The 13823-nt window shown below is 39.1% G+C and overlaps 1 long non-coding RNA gene across 1 annotated transcript; it reads right to left on the reverse strand.

Annotated features, from left to right (window-relative positions):
* Nucleotides 1-11747: 11747 nt before the first annotated feature.
* Nucleotides 11748-13426, reverse strand: LOC108541659 (uncharacterized). Its single transcript, XR_001889018.1, has 3 exons — nt 13331-13426; nt 12695-12824; nt 11748-12161 (listed from the first exon to the last, which is right to left on the reverse strand). It is a non-coding gene; the product is annotated as an uncharacterized LOC108541659 (long non-coding RNA).
* Between the last annotated feature and the right edge of the window lie 397 nt (nt 13427-13823).

A 13823-nucleotide genomic window follows, 5' to 3' on the forward strand; every position in this document is an offset into this window, starting at 1 on the left:
CATATTCAAGGTACCAGGTACCATTCCTTCTTCTTAGGACTTGGAGCTTCCTCTCTCCCTAAGGTCTTGTGATTCAAAGGCAACATGACTCCATTCTCAGATAAGACAGCAAAACTTCTCTCCAAACCCTTGGGATCCTTACCCCCCACAATGGCAGGATTATGCGTTCCTTCGCCAAAAGATTACTATTGCAGGGGTCAAAACTGACAAGGGAGCCTGGAAACTAATGCAAATGGTTAGTGGCTCCCCCTTCTGCCTGCCCTAATTTCTAGGTGAGTGTGGCCCACCTTGGTGACAACAAGGAGCAGGAAGGAATTGATGTGGTTAATGCATTAGAGTCACCTCAAATCAGCATTCTTTCATGCAGAGGTGATCACAAGCAGTGACCACACAGGTTAAGCCATGTGGATATATAGACACCTCATTTACTTTTACTACAGTGTCAGAAATTCCTGAGATTATGGGCTCAGTAAATTGATCTAAATAACTCAAGGCTATTATTCCCAGAATACTATTCTTCACCTGCTGCATAAACTAAATTCTTCTTTACATCCTCCCCTGAATTGGACCTAACCATCCCCTAAATTGGACATTAAAAACTACGTGGTTTTCCACCCTTAATTTTTGTTTGCTGCATTTACAAAAGGCATTCTTTGTTGTAATTTCATTGACATAAGGCTTTCACTACCTTCACCAGTCCATGTATCTGGCACAGCTTCCTTTTGGATCAGCTTTGCCCTTGACTCACCTCACTCTTGAAGTCCCAAAAAGGCAAACAGACTTGTGTCTCCCACGCATTGCCTTGTCTGTCACACTCACTGCCTCACATCAATTCACTAACTTAGCATATCGCTTTTCCATGAAACAAATTAATACATTTCCCCCTTCCCACAAAAGAGGCTTACTTCTAATCAATCTTAAGAAACACTAATAATCTTAACACTGTTAGTATTAATAATAAAATCTCTATCATTTACGATGTACTTACCATGGGCCAGGCCTGGTACTAAATGCTTTATATGTATTACCATGATCAATTCTCACAATAATCCAATTATTTTTATTTCACAAATGAGGCTCAATGAGGTTCGGTAAATTATCCAAAGTTATTCCAGTTATAATTATTTATGCCAATCTTCAGATTTAGGTCCTTGTGACTCAAAGCCTGCTGGTTTTTCAGTCCCCCTAGGTTAACCTCGAATTTGTTCTCCTGGAGCACTGCACAGAAGTCAAAACACTTGGTTCTGAGTGGCGAGCCTTGGTCATTAACCCTGATTCTCAGAGAAGTTGACATCTTCCAGATTCTATAGTCTCTGTGCCTTTGCAGCCTGTCATCCTGGGAAAGAGAATGTTTAGTTCTCAGAATTTTTGTTCCAGTTAAGTAAAGCCATGGTTGTGTCTTTTAGAAATGGAAAAACCAAACAAAATTCTATCTATAGTAGTTGGATGAACCAGCTAACTTGAAGGTACATTTTGTCCTGGAAAGAGAGGGATAGAGTTGGCGTTAGAAGACTTTCATTCATTTACCAGCTCCACCACTGAATATTTTTATGATCTTGATCTTACTGACCTCAATTTCCTCATCTGTGGAAGGGGAGACTATTACCCTTCTCCCAGAACCCTCAGGAGGATTTAAGGAGACCCTGCTTGAGAAGGCTCTGGGCACAGTGCCTGACACGTCATCTGTTGATGTTCTTGTTGGTTTTGTTTGAGTCTTAATTTATCTGAATTTCCCTGGGATATCTATGTAAGAGCAAGTAAAATCTGAAATCAGATCCTGATCTCTTTACCTGTTCTTCTCTAGGCTTCATAAGTTAATAAAATGTTACATTTATCAGCATTCTTTTCACCCCTACATCTGTATTACATGCATATCACAAAGTATGTGGTTAAAAAAAAAAAAAGGATATCTCCTCTTTATCCTTTGGGTCTTCTCCTTGAATTAACCTCTGTTTGAAAATACTGGAAGCTAAATGTGAATAAAAAATACAAAGTTCACCAAACTAGAACTCAGGTCAGTGTTCAGGAACCAAAATCTTGCTTTATTGATACCTACAGAAAATTCCTGGGATATTCACAGCTATTCTCAGTGCTTGCTACATCACAGAAATGCCTGTGATCCTCTGACCTTTTGATCAATTGCTCGCCTATCATCTAACATCTTCTGCTAAGTGAAGAGCAGGGTATCCCTAAGAGTAGGTATTAATTATTAATATGTATTAATAATACATTGCATTACCCTTTCACTGGAGTGCAGGCTTTTGGATCTAGTCAAATTTTATAAATTGTTGTCAATTTGAATAGGCATGGCATTTTTCAATAAATCATTGCAGTCTGGATCAGTTTACCCCATGCACCCTCCAGTCAATTGCCCAGGAAAGAGAAATGCCTGAGTGGAGATATAATGTTTTGGTTCAGTTCAAATCTATTCCATCTATTTTTTTCTAAAAACAGCACTTAAGTTTTGCTGGAAGTTCTGCCTGAGCTTAGCCCATCCATGTGGATCAATTAAACAAACTCATTCCTCCTCTGTCCTCAGAGGTGGGCATTTGACCCAGAACTAGTCAATTAGCATGCAGCATTCCACTGGTTCAGTGATGGGCATGTGACCCAATCAGAACCAATCAGAGCTAATCCCAAGACCTCCCCCTGAGCTTGGTTCCTCATCAGAGAGAGAGAGAGAGAGATAGGGTGAGAGAGAGAGAGAGAGAAAGTGTGTGTGAAGGGATTTTGATGGAGGGGGACGCATTTTATGTGGGCCCATGTTAGAAAGATTGGGAAGGAAGAAAATAATGAGCATGATCCTTTCCTTAAAATCATGAAGAATTATTTATTGAAAGATCATTGCTACCATTTATGGAAGACTTTAATCTGTGCTAGGCAGCTGTACTAAATACTTTATATCAGTCATCCCATTTAATTCTCACAACTGCTTGAGGTAGATTGTACTATTATTATGCACATTTTAACATTTTATGCAATAAGCTACTTGCCCAAAGTCACACAGCAAGGCAGTGAGAGAGTCAGGATTTAAACCCAGATCGGTCCTTCCGTAGCGCCCAGCTCGTCCTCTGAATAAATCGGTTACTTGCCGATCTAATTGACAGTGTACAAAGGGTTCCTAAATTTCCCATGATGTGGACTTGTTAAATCAAGTTTATGTTAGATGAGAAGGGAAACAATGTTTGTCACTTTATTCTCGTGGGAATTGAAATATTTTGATCATTGTACTTTCACAATGGGTGTTTTAAAGAGACAAATATGCAGATCAAGGCCTGCATTCCTTCTTCTAGCCAAACTGGCTTCAGACCTATGTGGAATTTAGGCAATAGTGCCCTTTCAATGGTAATAGGAAATCTAGTGTTAGCAGGTGCACTTCCCTTCATTGATAAAAATCTTTTGGAATTAGGTAATTCAAAATTACCTTGAGATGTAGCTTTGAACTTAGAAACATAGAATTGAAAAAAAAAGTGATGGATAATTTCTGATGACATGAATGGACCTACGAAATATGTATTTCTTTTCTCCCCATCTTGCATCAACTCATTTGGTATTTCAGTTTGTGTAATAGTTAAAACTCCCAGCAGAGCAGAGGCAGTGATTGCAAACAGCTGTAAAGTATTACGCATCTTGCTGATCAAAATGACTTCCCGCTAAATAAACCATGAAAAAAGCTTTTTCCACCCACAGAGAAGTGAAGTGTAAATGATATATAGACTCTACCATGAAGAGATCAACAGATTGCATTTTCCTATAACTACGGTTTTATATAGCTACAGTTACTTTCAAAAATGGCTTATAAACTCAGCTAGTTCAGGAAAAAGAACTTGGATAATAACATTAAGATGGCAGTGGGGATGCTGGGAAGTGTTTGAAGTTACAAAGCTTTTGGAGAGCCATCTTGATTCCCCTCTTAGGCTTTCCAAACGATGAAAACAACTTCAAATGTGGTTTTATTCATGCTTATTTTGGATATCACTCCAGCTCTCTTGCCCGTCAGAGACATTGTATCTGAGGAACATTAGCTGGACATCCATGTCTTGGTCTTTCTATCATGGTTTTGAAGGGTGATGAACGCACGGTGGTGGTAGCGTCAATATGTTGATGCTACTGCTGTGGGCATCTGACTGTGAGCTTCAGCTCCTGATAAAAGAATAATCTGGTGCTGGAGTCACAGAGCTGACCTCTGATGTCACTCCCGCGACTTGCCCACACTACACTGCCAGCTTCTTGTGATTCTCCTAAACTAGGAAATTCACTGGGCAATATTCACCAAAAGACAATAAAAACTTGTCTTCACACTCAGACATAAATCTCTCTCCCCTACCTATCTTCTTTCCCTAAATCAAGACTCATCTATAAATTGATGCTAAACCTATCTTTTCAGTCTTAACTGCTTTTTTCATTTTTACTTGAAATGTAATTGTACACGTTTATAGGATACAGAGTGACATCTCAATATATGTATACAATATATGTATTTCCATATATGTAATGATCACATCAGGGTAACTAACATATCCATCACATCAAACACTTATCATTTCTTTGTGTTGTAACATTCAAAATATTATCTCTTAGCTTTTTCAAAATATACAGTAAATTACTGCTAACCATCTTTACCCTACAGTGCAGTAGACACTAGAACTCATTCCTCCTATCTAGCTGTAAGTTTGTATTTGTTAACCAACCTCTCCCTGTCCTCTCCTCCGTGCTGCTCTCCCCAGCCTGTAATAACCAGAATTCTACTCTCCACTTCCATGAGCTCAGTGTTTTTTTTTTTTTTAGCTCCCACATATGAATGAGAACATGCAATATTTCTCTTTCTGTGCCTAACTTATTTCACTTAACATAGTCTTCCAGGCTCATCCATGTTGCACCCAAGGACAGGATTTCATTATTTTTATGGCTAAATAATACTCCGTTGTGAATATATACTACATTTTAATCTTTTATCTGTTTTGGACATTTAGGTTGATTCTAATCTTGGCTACTGTGAATAGTGCTGCTATAAACATAAGGGTGCAGGTATCTCCTAAATATGCTCATTTCCTTTCCTGTAGATAAATGCCCCACAGTGGGACTGCTGGGAAAAAAAAAAAAATCTTTTTCTTTAAACGTGATCATGTCTGTCCTCATAAATGCATGTTAAACCCATCTCTCACCATCAATGCAACCCCCCACCCCAAGCAGTTCTCTTCCCTGGTTCTCTGCACCCCGTGTGGCTCCATACCCCAGCCTTAGGCCTTTCTATACCATTTCCTATTTGGGGCACTTAGTTTTTATTCAATTTTGGTGCTGTCCTTTGAGAATTTGCAACGTGGTTTGGATATGGCACTTTTTATCAAGATGTCACGTCGGAGTTGATAAATTCAAAGTAATATCGTTCTTTTTCCTGCCAAAGGAAGGAGGAAGGAGGAAGGAGCTGACGCTCCTCCTTTCCACTGCACCTTCCTGCCAATGCCACCACTCTTTCTTCTGTTGTGTAGGGAGAACACGGGTCACCTCCCTGGCTTGAAATGTGTAGGTGCTCAATAAAGATTTGTTGAATACATGAATGAATGTTCTTAGAGTACACCCTTGTAACTGGACTGATCTTTACATAGGGGTAAGTTTTATTCTCTAAAAGGGGTGAGTGAGAGTTTATGCTAAGGTTGTAAGCATCCCTCAGGGCAGACTTTGGATGTATATTACAGAACTGCTGAGCTTGTGGAATGTGCATATTTAATACTGGAAATATTTAACGCCACATGTGTAAGACTTTTGCCAACTGGAATCTGAACATCAACAACTTTGAAGGCCTTATTCTACCTTCTCAGCACAAAAATACTTTTTATAAATGCACATATTTATGTGCAAAAGTATAGAAAATCAACTTTAAAATGCACAACAAATTCATTTTAGCAACTGTCCCCGGGGACCTAGAAGGAGAATGAGATTGGGGTGGGAGGGGTGGAACATTAGCTAATAATGCTTTATTTTATTAAAAATAAATGCTGAAAACCAATACAATCAAATATTAACATGTGAATTGAGGGGGTTGGGAGTCTAGTGCTTATATTTTTCTTTACATGTTTTTAGTATCTTTAAAATTCCTTTTTTTGCTTTTGTTAAGCAAGTCACAGTTTAATTGGCAGTATATCTATAATGGTACATGAAATAATGTCTGATTTCTAAACATTGACATCCTACATTAGATGAAATATATTAACTATCAAGCTTTGATATTACACTATAAAATTAATTGAAGAAAGTCACCCCTCTTTGTTTCTTTTTTGTTGTTGTTGTTATTAGGCGCCCCATATGATCTGCAGGAATTTTTTTTCTAGGCTTTGATCATTTTAAATAAAATCAGAATTTGTTAAAGTTCAGTTAACACTCAGCTGTGGACCCTATGGTACTGGGGTCTTTTTCAATGGGAGATCTTTAAGCATTATTCCAAACTATTCTATGCTAATTGGTCTACTGATAATTTATAATTTATTATTAAATACATTAAATTTCTTAAACAGAAAAAGCAAAGAAGTAAAGGGAAACATTTATTAAAATTTAAAGGAATTAGCAGTTGAAAACAAGAAAACCTATTCTGAGTATCCATACTTCTTGGCAACCAAAACAATCAATGAAATCAATGCATTGGGTTAAACAGTTCCCCATTGTCCACCGTGTTACCAGGAGAAAAAAACCTTTTATCATAGGGTTAAACTTTGGGAAAGATTTTCCATAAGAATCTTAACATAAAGGTTCTTGAATGACATAATGCACAAGGTCTTTGATAGCAATGCGACCCAAAGTGCAAAGATGTTTTACTAGTGCTGCTGGTGTCTCAAATTGGCTCTAGGTAACTAATCTGGACATACTGTGAAGTTATAATTCCATATAGACAGTTCAACTTAAGGGGTTAGAGTGATGCAATCCAAATAGATGGTTTTCTTCTGAGCTGGCTTAACATAAATCTTGAAAAATCTGGAGGAGTAAATGTTTAATATATCCTCAGATCTCAACCACTCTTCTTTCCATGACAGACAACATCACAGGCAGGATATTCTCCCAAGGGTACACTCAATACTATGTACAGTTCCCACACAAGAAAGCACATCATAATCTTAGTGAGAATGATGTTCTCATAAGGTCAGTTATACTCAGTGTGCATAGTTGTCCAAGTGTGAGTATGAAACCAAATCATTCACAAGTACCACTAGTCTGATTATTAGTAATAATAATCCGCTTGTGACATAGGTTTTCTTTACTGAGATAAAATACTGTTATGACACCATGGTTGAAACATTGGTCATAGGCCAATGCTCTCTATTATCTGTTGTTTTTGCCAAGCCTTTGAGAGGTGTTTTACATGGGGCAAAAGGTCCCTCCTCTCTCTTTGGTCAAAGCAAAAGAGGAGTACCGATGACTGCGAGAGTGATCACGCTGCTGTGCCCACATATGAGGTAGACCTTGTTCCTGGGTTGGGAGATGTTTTGTGATCAGGGTACAGTAAAAAGAGCATACAGCTAACAGTAAAGAGAGGTGGGCCTAATTGCAGCTCTGCCTCTAACTTCCTGAGTAACCTCAGGCTAGTCACCCAGTGACTGCTCCCCACATTCCTTTTTGTAAGCTGCAATGATTGAATCAGACAATAGCATCTAAGTTTCTCCTGAACTCTCACACTCAGGGAAGCCAATGATGTTGGCAGGATGAGCTACATAGTTTGTAGGGCCCAGTGCAAAATGAAAATACAGGGCTCCTTGATCAAAAATTAAGAATTTCAAGATGCAAAAGCAGAGCATTGTAAACCAAGCACACAACCCTTCTGAGATCAAGGCTTTTTGCAACTGCACAGGTCATAGCCCTTGAAGCCAGCCCAATGTCAGCTTCCCATTATAAAGCTGGTCTGTCACTCAGGGCTCAGAAGTTGGATCTTCCAGGCTGAAAGTGGGAGAAGAGCACATGTTGTCCTAGTCACAGCCAGAGATAACACAAAGAGGACTTAACAAGGGCCCAGGCACAACACAAATTGTTACAAAGAAGAGAAGAAGGTCACCTAGGGACTCAACACAAAAATGCTCCTCTGTCCACATCTCCTCTCCAGGTTTCAGTCATGGTAAGGACTGTTCCAGATTTCAGAGCCTTCAAAGAAGATATTAACTCTAAAACCTGGGCAAAGTCTGGGGATAGCAGGTTGTGTGCCACTTCGCTCTCCTGTCTCTTTCTCTCTAAATAAATATCTTTTATCAGGAAGCCCAGCAGAACACAGCCAAGATCCTGCCACTCCACTCCATCCTAGGCAACAGAGCAAGACTCTATCTCAAAATAAATAAATAAAAATAAAATCACTCTGCAACTAGTGGGTACAATCTGAGGTTTTTGTTTGTTTGTTTGTTTCTTTGTTTTTGTTTTTTTTTTGTCTGTTGCCCAGGCCATTGCCCAGGCTGGTGCAATCTCGACTCACTGCAACCTCCACCTCCCAGGTTCAAGTGATTCTCCTGCCTCAGCCTCCTGACTAGATGGGATTACAGGGGACCACCACCACGTCTGGCTAATTTTTGTGTTTTTAGTAGAGACAGGGTTTCACCATATTGGCCAGGCTGATCTTGAACTTAAGACCTCATAAGCCTCATGGATTCAATAAAATAAGTCATGATTATAATAATGATAATCTTTAGAGGTTCCCAAAAGGTAGAAACTGCTGTTATTTCAACCACTCAAAATGCCTTGTGGGGCCCTAAGTTTATCTGTAGAATCTACAAAGAGACACATACTCAAATTAACAAAGTCACATCAAAATTTGGAGAAGAAAAAAAAAGAAAAGAGGTTTAAGAGATTTACTCCACCAATCTCTTAGTAATTTTTGTGCTCATTATCAGTAAGCTGTGTTTTTCTTGTAAAAGAGCTACTTGGGCGTGCAGTGACTTGAGATAATTAAGAATGCATTAACATTTTGTGGAGCCACTAATGCCCTCAGCATTCCAGGATCCTGCATTAGATTTGCTCATGGTACTTTCCTCCAATCAGTGAATATTAAAATATTTAACCTGTATTCAGGCAGTAACCTCTCAAGACACTAAGACTTGATTCAGTGATGTCAAGAAGTCAAAAGAGGATTTGTCAACAGAGAAAAGCCATAGCTACCCTCCAAATTCTGCTTCTGTGGGTATTTTTTCTCCTCTTTTAATTGCTTGAAGGATCTCATTAAAATTTCCCAGTTAAAGTGAAAATTGGAAGGACCAAGGGCAACTATGAAAGAAAGACTTTTAACACAATTTCCAAATGACAACACAAAAAAGGGATGTTACCAACCATTGGTCCTCTAAAAAATGAGAATTCGAATTCTCATTTCCCACTTCCTTTGAATTCTCTCAAAATGAGAATTCAAAGAAAGTAGAAAATTTGACCAGATGACCCTCTGAAGTCCCTTCCTACTCTAAATTCTATGTAGTGTACAAAGACCAGGATTTGCAATTGCCCCATGTCCCAGTCTTCTGAGGCACCTGGAAAACAAAGATCCAGACTCTACTCAGTGCATGGAAATGTCCCTGGACCTTACCTGGAAAGAAAACAGCCCAGCCAGGTAGCCCCTGAAAGATGTGTTTTACAATGGCAGCAGATGGAAACTGTCCCCCATACCCCTTTGCAAATCTAGCAAGCCATCCTTCAAACTGACATGTGAACCATGGAGTGAGATGGGCTGAACTGTAAGCATGGAACTGCATTGCCACACCTCTTATTTGGGCAAATGCACATAAATAATTGAGCAAAATAAATTGAAGCCCAACACAGCATCAGGCAGTCAAAACCATCTGGGACTAGGTATGTAAAGAAGAGGGTATAAAAACAGAGTATTTAGAAGTCTTGTCTGTCTGTGGTTCTAACTTTCAAAGTCAGAAGAGACATGTCCCCTAGGAGGCTGGACCCTGCTTAGGAAGACATTTGGACTAGGCAATAAAATAATATGAAAATACCAAAAAATAAAAATAAGGAAGAGAAATAGATATGTAACTTTACTCCGGGACTCCTGTGGTATCTCACAACACCATGCTTCATGAACCCCAAAGAAAGCAAAAAATCCAGCTAGTGTTATAAATCCTAGTCAGCTGAATTATTTCACATGTTGCAGCCTGACTTAAGTTATTCATCGCAGAGGCTAGCAGCTCCCTGATGCATCCTTCCATGTCACTGGACAGGGTAAAAATAATAAATTGGCCATTGTGAGACACTCTGAGTTGCGTGGGTTGAGCAGAGCATATTTTATATTCTTCTCTTGCAACTGCCTCTTGTTGGTAGTAAATGGTTGCCAGCGCTGCTGTTTCTCAATAGACAAGTCCTAGAAGTAAAGATAATTCAATTTTCATTCACTCTTAGCTCTTCTGCTACCGGTGTTCTTCTTTGACAGCGATAGGGCTGTACCTGTCTTCCTGGCCTGTAGCACTTGTATGGTTTGCCACTTGCCAGAAAATCCACGAGCCACTCTAAAAACCTTTTGCCCAGTAGAGACCACTCCAGTGAGCACAAATTGTCTAGTGGTATTTTTAGATGGTCTTCCTCCTTAGCTCATTTCTCTCCAAGAACAAAGATATCAAGGTGTTGATTTAGCAGCAGCTCCTGAAAGACAATCCAGCTTGTTTTAAATCTTTAAAGGTTTTCATTGTAATAGAAGATACAATAGCCACAGTAGCATCCTCTGTTACATTGAAATTAAATTACCACTCTTTCACTCTTGGGGTGGCAAGTATAATTTCTATCACTTCTTTGGAAAGCAATACAACTTACTAAAGATCACGAAAATGTTTATACTTTTTGGAACCAATAACTTCACTGAAAACAATTTATTTCCAGAGTATGAGTCAACAGAAAATAAAACAAGTAATATACATGTGCATGTTTCTTCCTGTGAAAACAGCAACACAGAATTTATTAAACAAGTTTTGAAACAGTTGGCTATGTGGTAACATGGAACAACTTTCTTCTATAATGCTAAAGGATAAAAGTTTAGAGAATAGAATATATTCTATGACTCCAACTATGAAAGAAAACATAGATCTACATAGGAACAGAGATGATAAACATGCAAAAACAGGTGTTGGGTTCATGGATTATGTGTACTTTTCCTGCATTCAAATTTATCTTTATTATTGCTTTTTTATGTTCCCTCCTCCTCCCCCCAAAAATCCTAAAGGTCTTGAATATGCCCCTATCAGTATTTAACATTTCTTCTGAAACTGGGTCTAGATGACTCAATCTGTTCCAGTGTTTTGAACAACATGAATAGCAAGGTCATTCTTTCCTTTTTTTTAACAGCCAGACACAGGTCTTCAGCTGTACAGCTGGCTTCTTTGTTTGAGATACATTACTTTCAATCATTTTCATGATCCTCTGCATGATTTACAGAAGCCGAGTGGTATGCTTTAGTATGTCCATGGGCCTTCTTCTCCACTGTCATGAGATTCTTAGGTGACATTTTTTTAGAGCCATTATTCTCCATTTGCAGAAGCAGAATGCAATGGCATGAGCTGGGACTCTGGGAAACCAACAGCCAAGAATTCAAACTACAGCATACTACGAAACAGTCAGATAAGATGTCCCCATCATATTCTATCATTGGGCAAAATAAAATGTAAAACACATGCTCAAAACAGCAAATATTCTGGGTGACAGTGACACTGGTATTCGGAAACATGAATAAATGCAATTAAGAAACCAGGCAAAGAAGTAAACATGCCATGTAGCTTACAAAAGACCAGCAACATTGTGTTTATTTTAATATTGTTTAACAGTAACACCTAATAAAGAGAGCATCATGATTGTGTGAACTAAATTTTCAGTCATAATGAATGCTACAAACTTAACCTCCCAAGTTTAAATAGGCTACAACGTCCTGGGAAAAATGCAAGAAGAATTATTTGATAAAGGTGACGGTTTTTCACACCTGAAAATAATGTTTTTCTTCCAGCCTATCTTGATCAACAGCCAGCAGCAACACATTGCAGATATAATCTCAAGACCTTGTGGCATGTACTTGTCACTACATGCATAACTTACTATGGACAGAGGATCACGGAGATTTTGAACATAATTTCCCACACGACAGGAGATTAAATAGACCACACTGGAAGAAGGCAAGAAGAAGCTAGGTCTCTGGAGTACCAAAAAGTAAACTTCAGCCAGTTCTGGAAGCAGATAAACAGCAGGAAATATACTTTCAGATGGGCTACTTTCTCAATAGTTCTTGCTTGCAATAGCTCTAGGGAAAGTATGAGTTACTGGGTAAAAATGTGATAGAAAAGGGGCCAGCCTTGGGAAAATTTGCAATGGAAGAAAATCAGTGTCTCCTCATTTACATGTTTCTTTCTCCTCTTCCTTTGTAATGCTACCTTTCTTGGGGTATTCCTTCCCCTAGAATACCCTGCCTGTCACCCCACGAGAACCTGCTCTTGAGACTGCATTTCTAAGACCTATAATGAGATGTTAGGTAAATGCCTTCTCTCTCAGTATGTGTATATACATATTAAGTTTTCTCTCTATGCTGTGTTTTCTCATGCAGGAATATCAGACATTAATGAACCAATAGAGAAGATACTGGGGTGCAGAAGAGCTTTCCCAGTGTCCTGGGAGCCATTCTACACAGCATCCTGCAGCATGACTTTGGAACTGCTGTGCTTAGTTCCTTTACTTGTGAAAATAGAGTAATAGTAGCACCTACCTCACAGGATTGTTCTGAAGATTAGGGGGGTTCTTTCATGGAAAGCTCTAGAGCAGTGCTTGAGACATGGTAAGTGCTCAAAATGTGTTTATTATTATTATCATTATCAATATTTGATGTAAAAGCCTTTCTGAAAGAAATCACACAAGAATATGATCAGTCAAAAAATATGAATGAATGAAAGTATGTTTGACGCTGTCACAACACAGAGTGGCGTAATGGTTAAGAACATAGGCTTTGGAAGTCAACCATCTGTGCTCAAAGCCTTGTGTCACCACATGGCCACTGTGGGACACTGGGCCTCAGATTTATAGCCTGAAAAATGGGGAACAATGTCTGTCATACGAAGTTGCTGTAAAGATCAAACCAGCTGAGAAATGTGAAATACTGAACAGTGCCTGACACAAAATAAGCATCAAATTAATGGTAGCAGGAAGAAAAGAGTGCTCGTCAGCCAAAATTTTACTTTCAGAAATTGGTTAAGAAGAAATGAGTGCTTGGGAATCTTACTGTCAGAGCTAGGGAACACAAATAACCCTAGGATATGACCCAAATGAGAAATTAGACACCAGAGTCAGCAGGTCTCAGGACTCGAGAACAAGTCATAGGTCTGGGGGCCAAGTGACTTCCCAATACCCCAGTCCTGAATTAAGCAAATGTGCCCTTGGCTGAGCTGTACTGAGGCCTCCTCCAAAGGGGAAAATAAATATGCATCCTGACAAGAGCTGACTCTGAAAGAGAGAGAAACCCACAGAGGCTGAGTTTCACCAGCACAACTACTTCCAAGCACATTCCTCAGGTAAGTCATTTCTCTTCCAAGGGGAGGACGGAATGAGCTTATGGTGAGAGGCTGAAAGCTTTTCCTTTATTTTCCCCTCATGGGGGAGGAGTGGAAGTGCTGACCTCTCTGTGGGAGCCTGCAGACTATGGAAGTTTCCCCCAACACTTGGCATTGACTGATTTATCTGCATGTTTCTATATCCACATCTTCTATATGACGCATCTAAGTGGGAATAGCCTCCAAAGTAATCTGATAGACACATTATAAGTATAAATATTGTTTATTCTCCTTGGGGTAGTTTGTCCTCAAGATGATCACCATCAATTTCTCCCCTCCTTCTATACACAC

This window comes from Rhinopithecus bieti, unplaced genomic scaffold, assembly GCF_001698545.2.
Source record: "Rhinopithecus bieti isolate Rb0 unplaced genomic scaffold, ASM169854v2 scaffold_19858, whole genome shotgun sequence".
Lineage (NCBI taxonomy): Eukaryota > Metazoa > Chordata > Mammalia > Primates > Cercopithecidae > Rhinopithecus > Rhinopithecus bieti.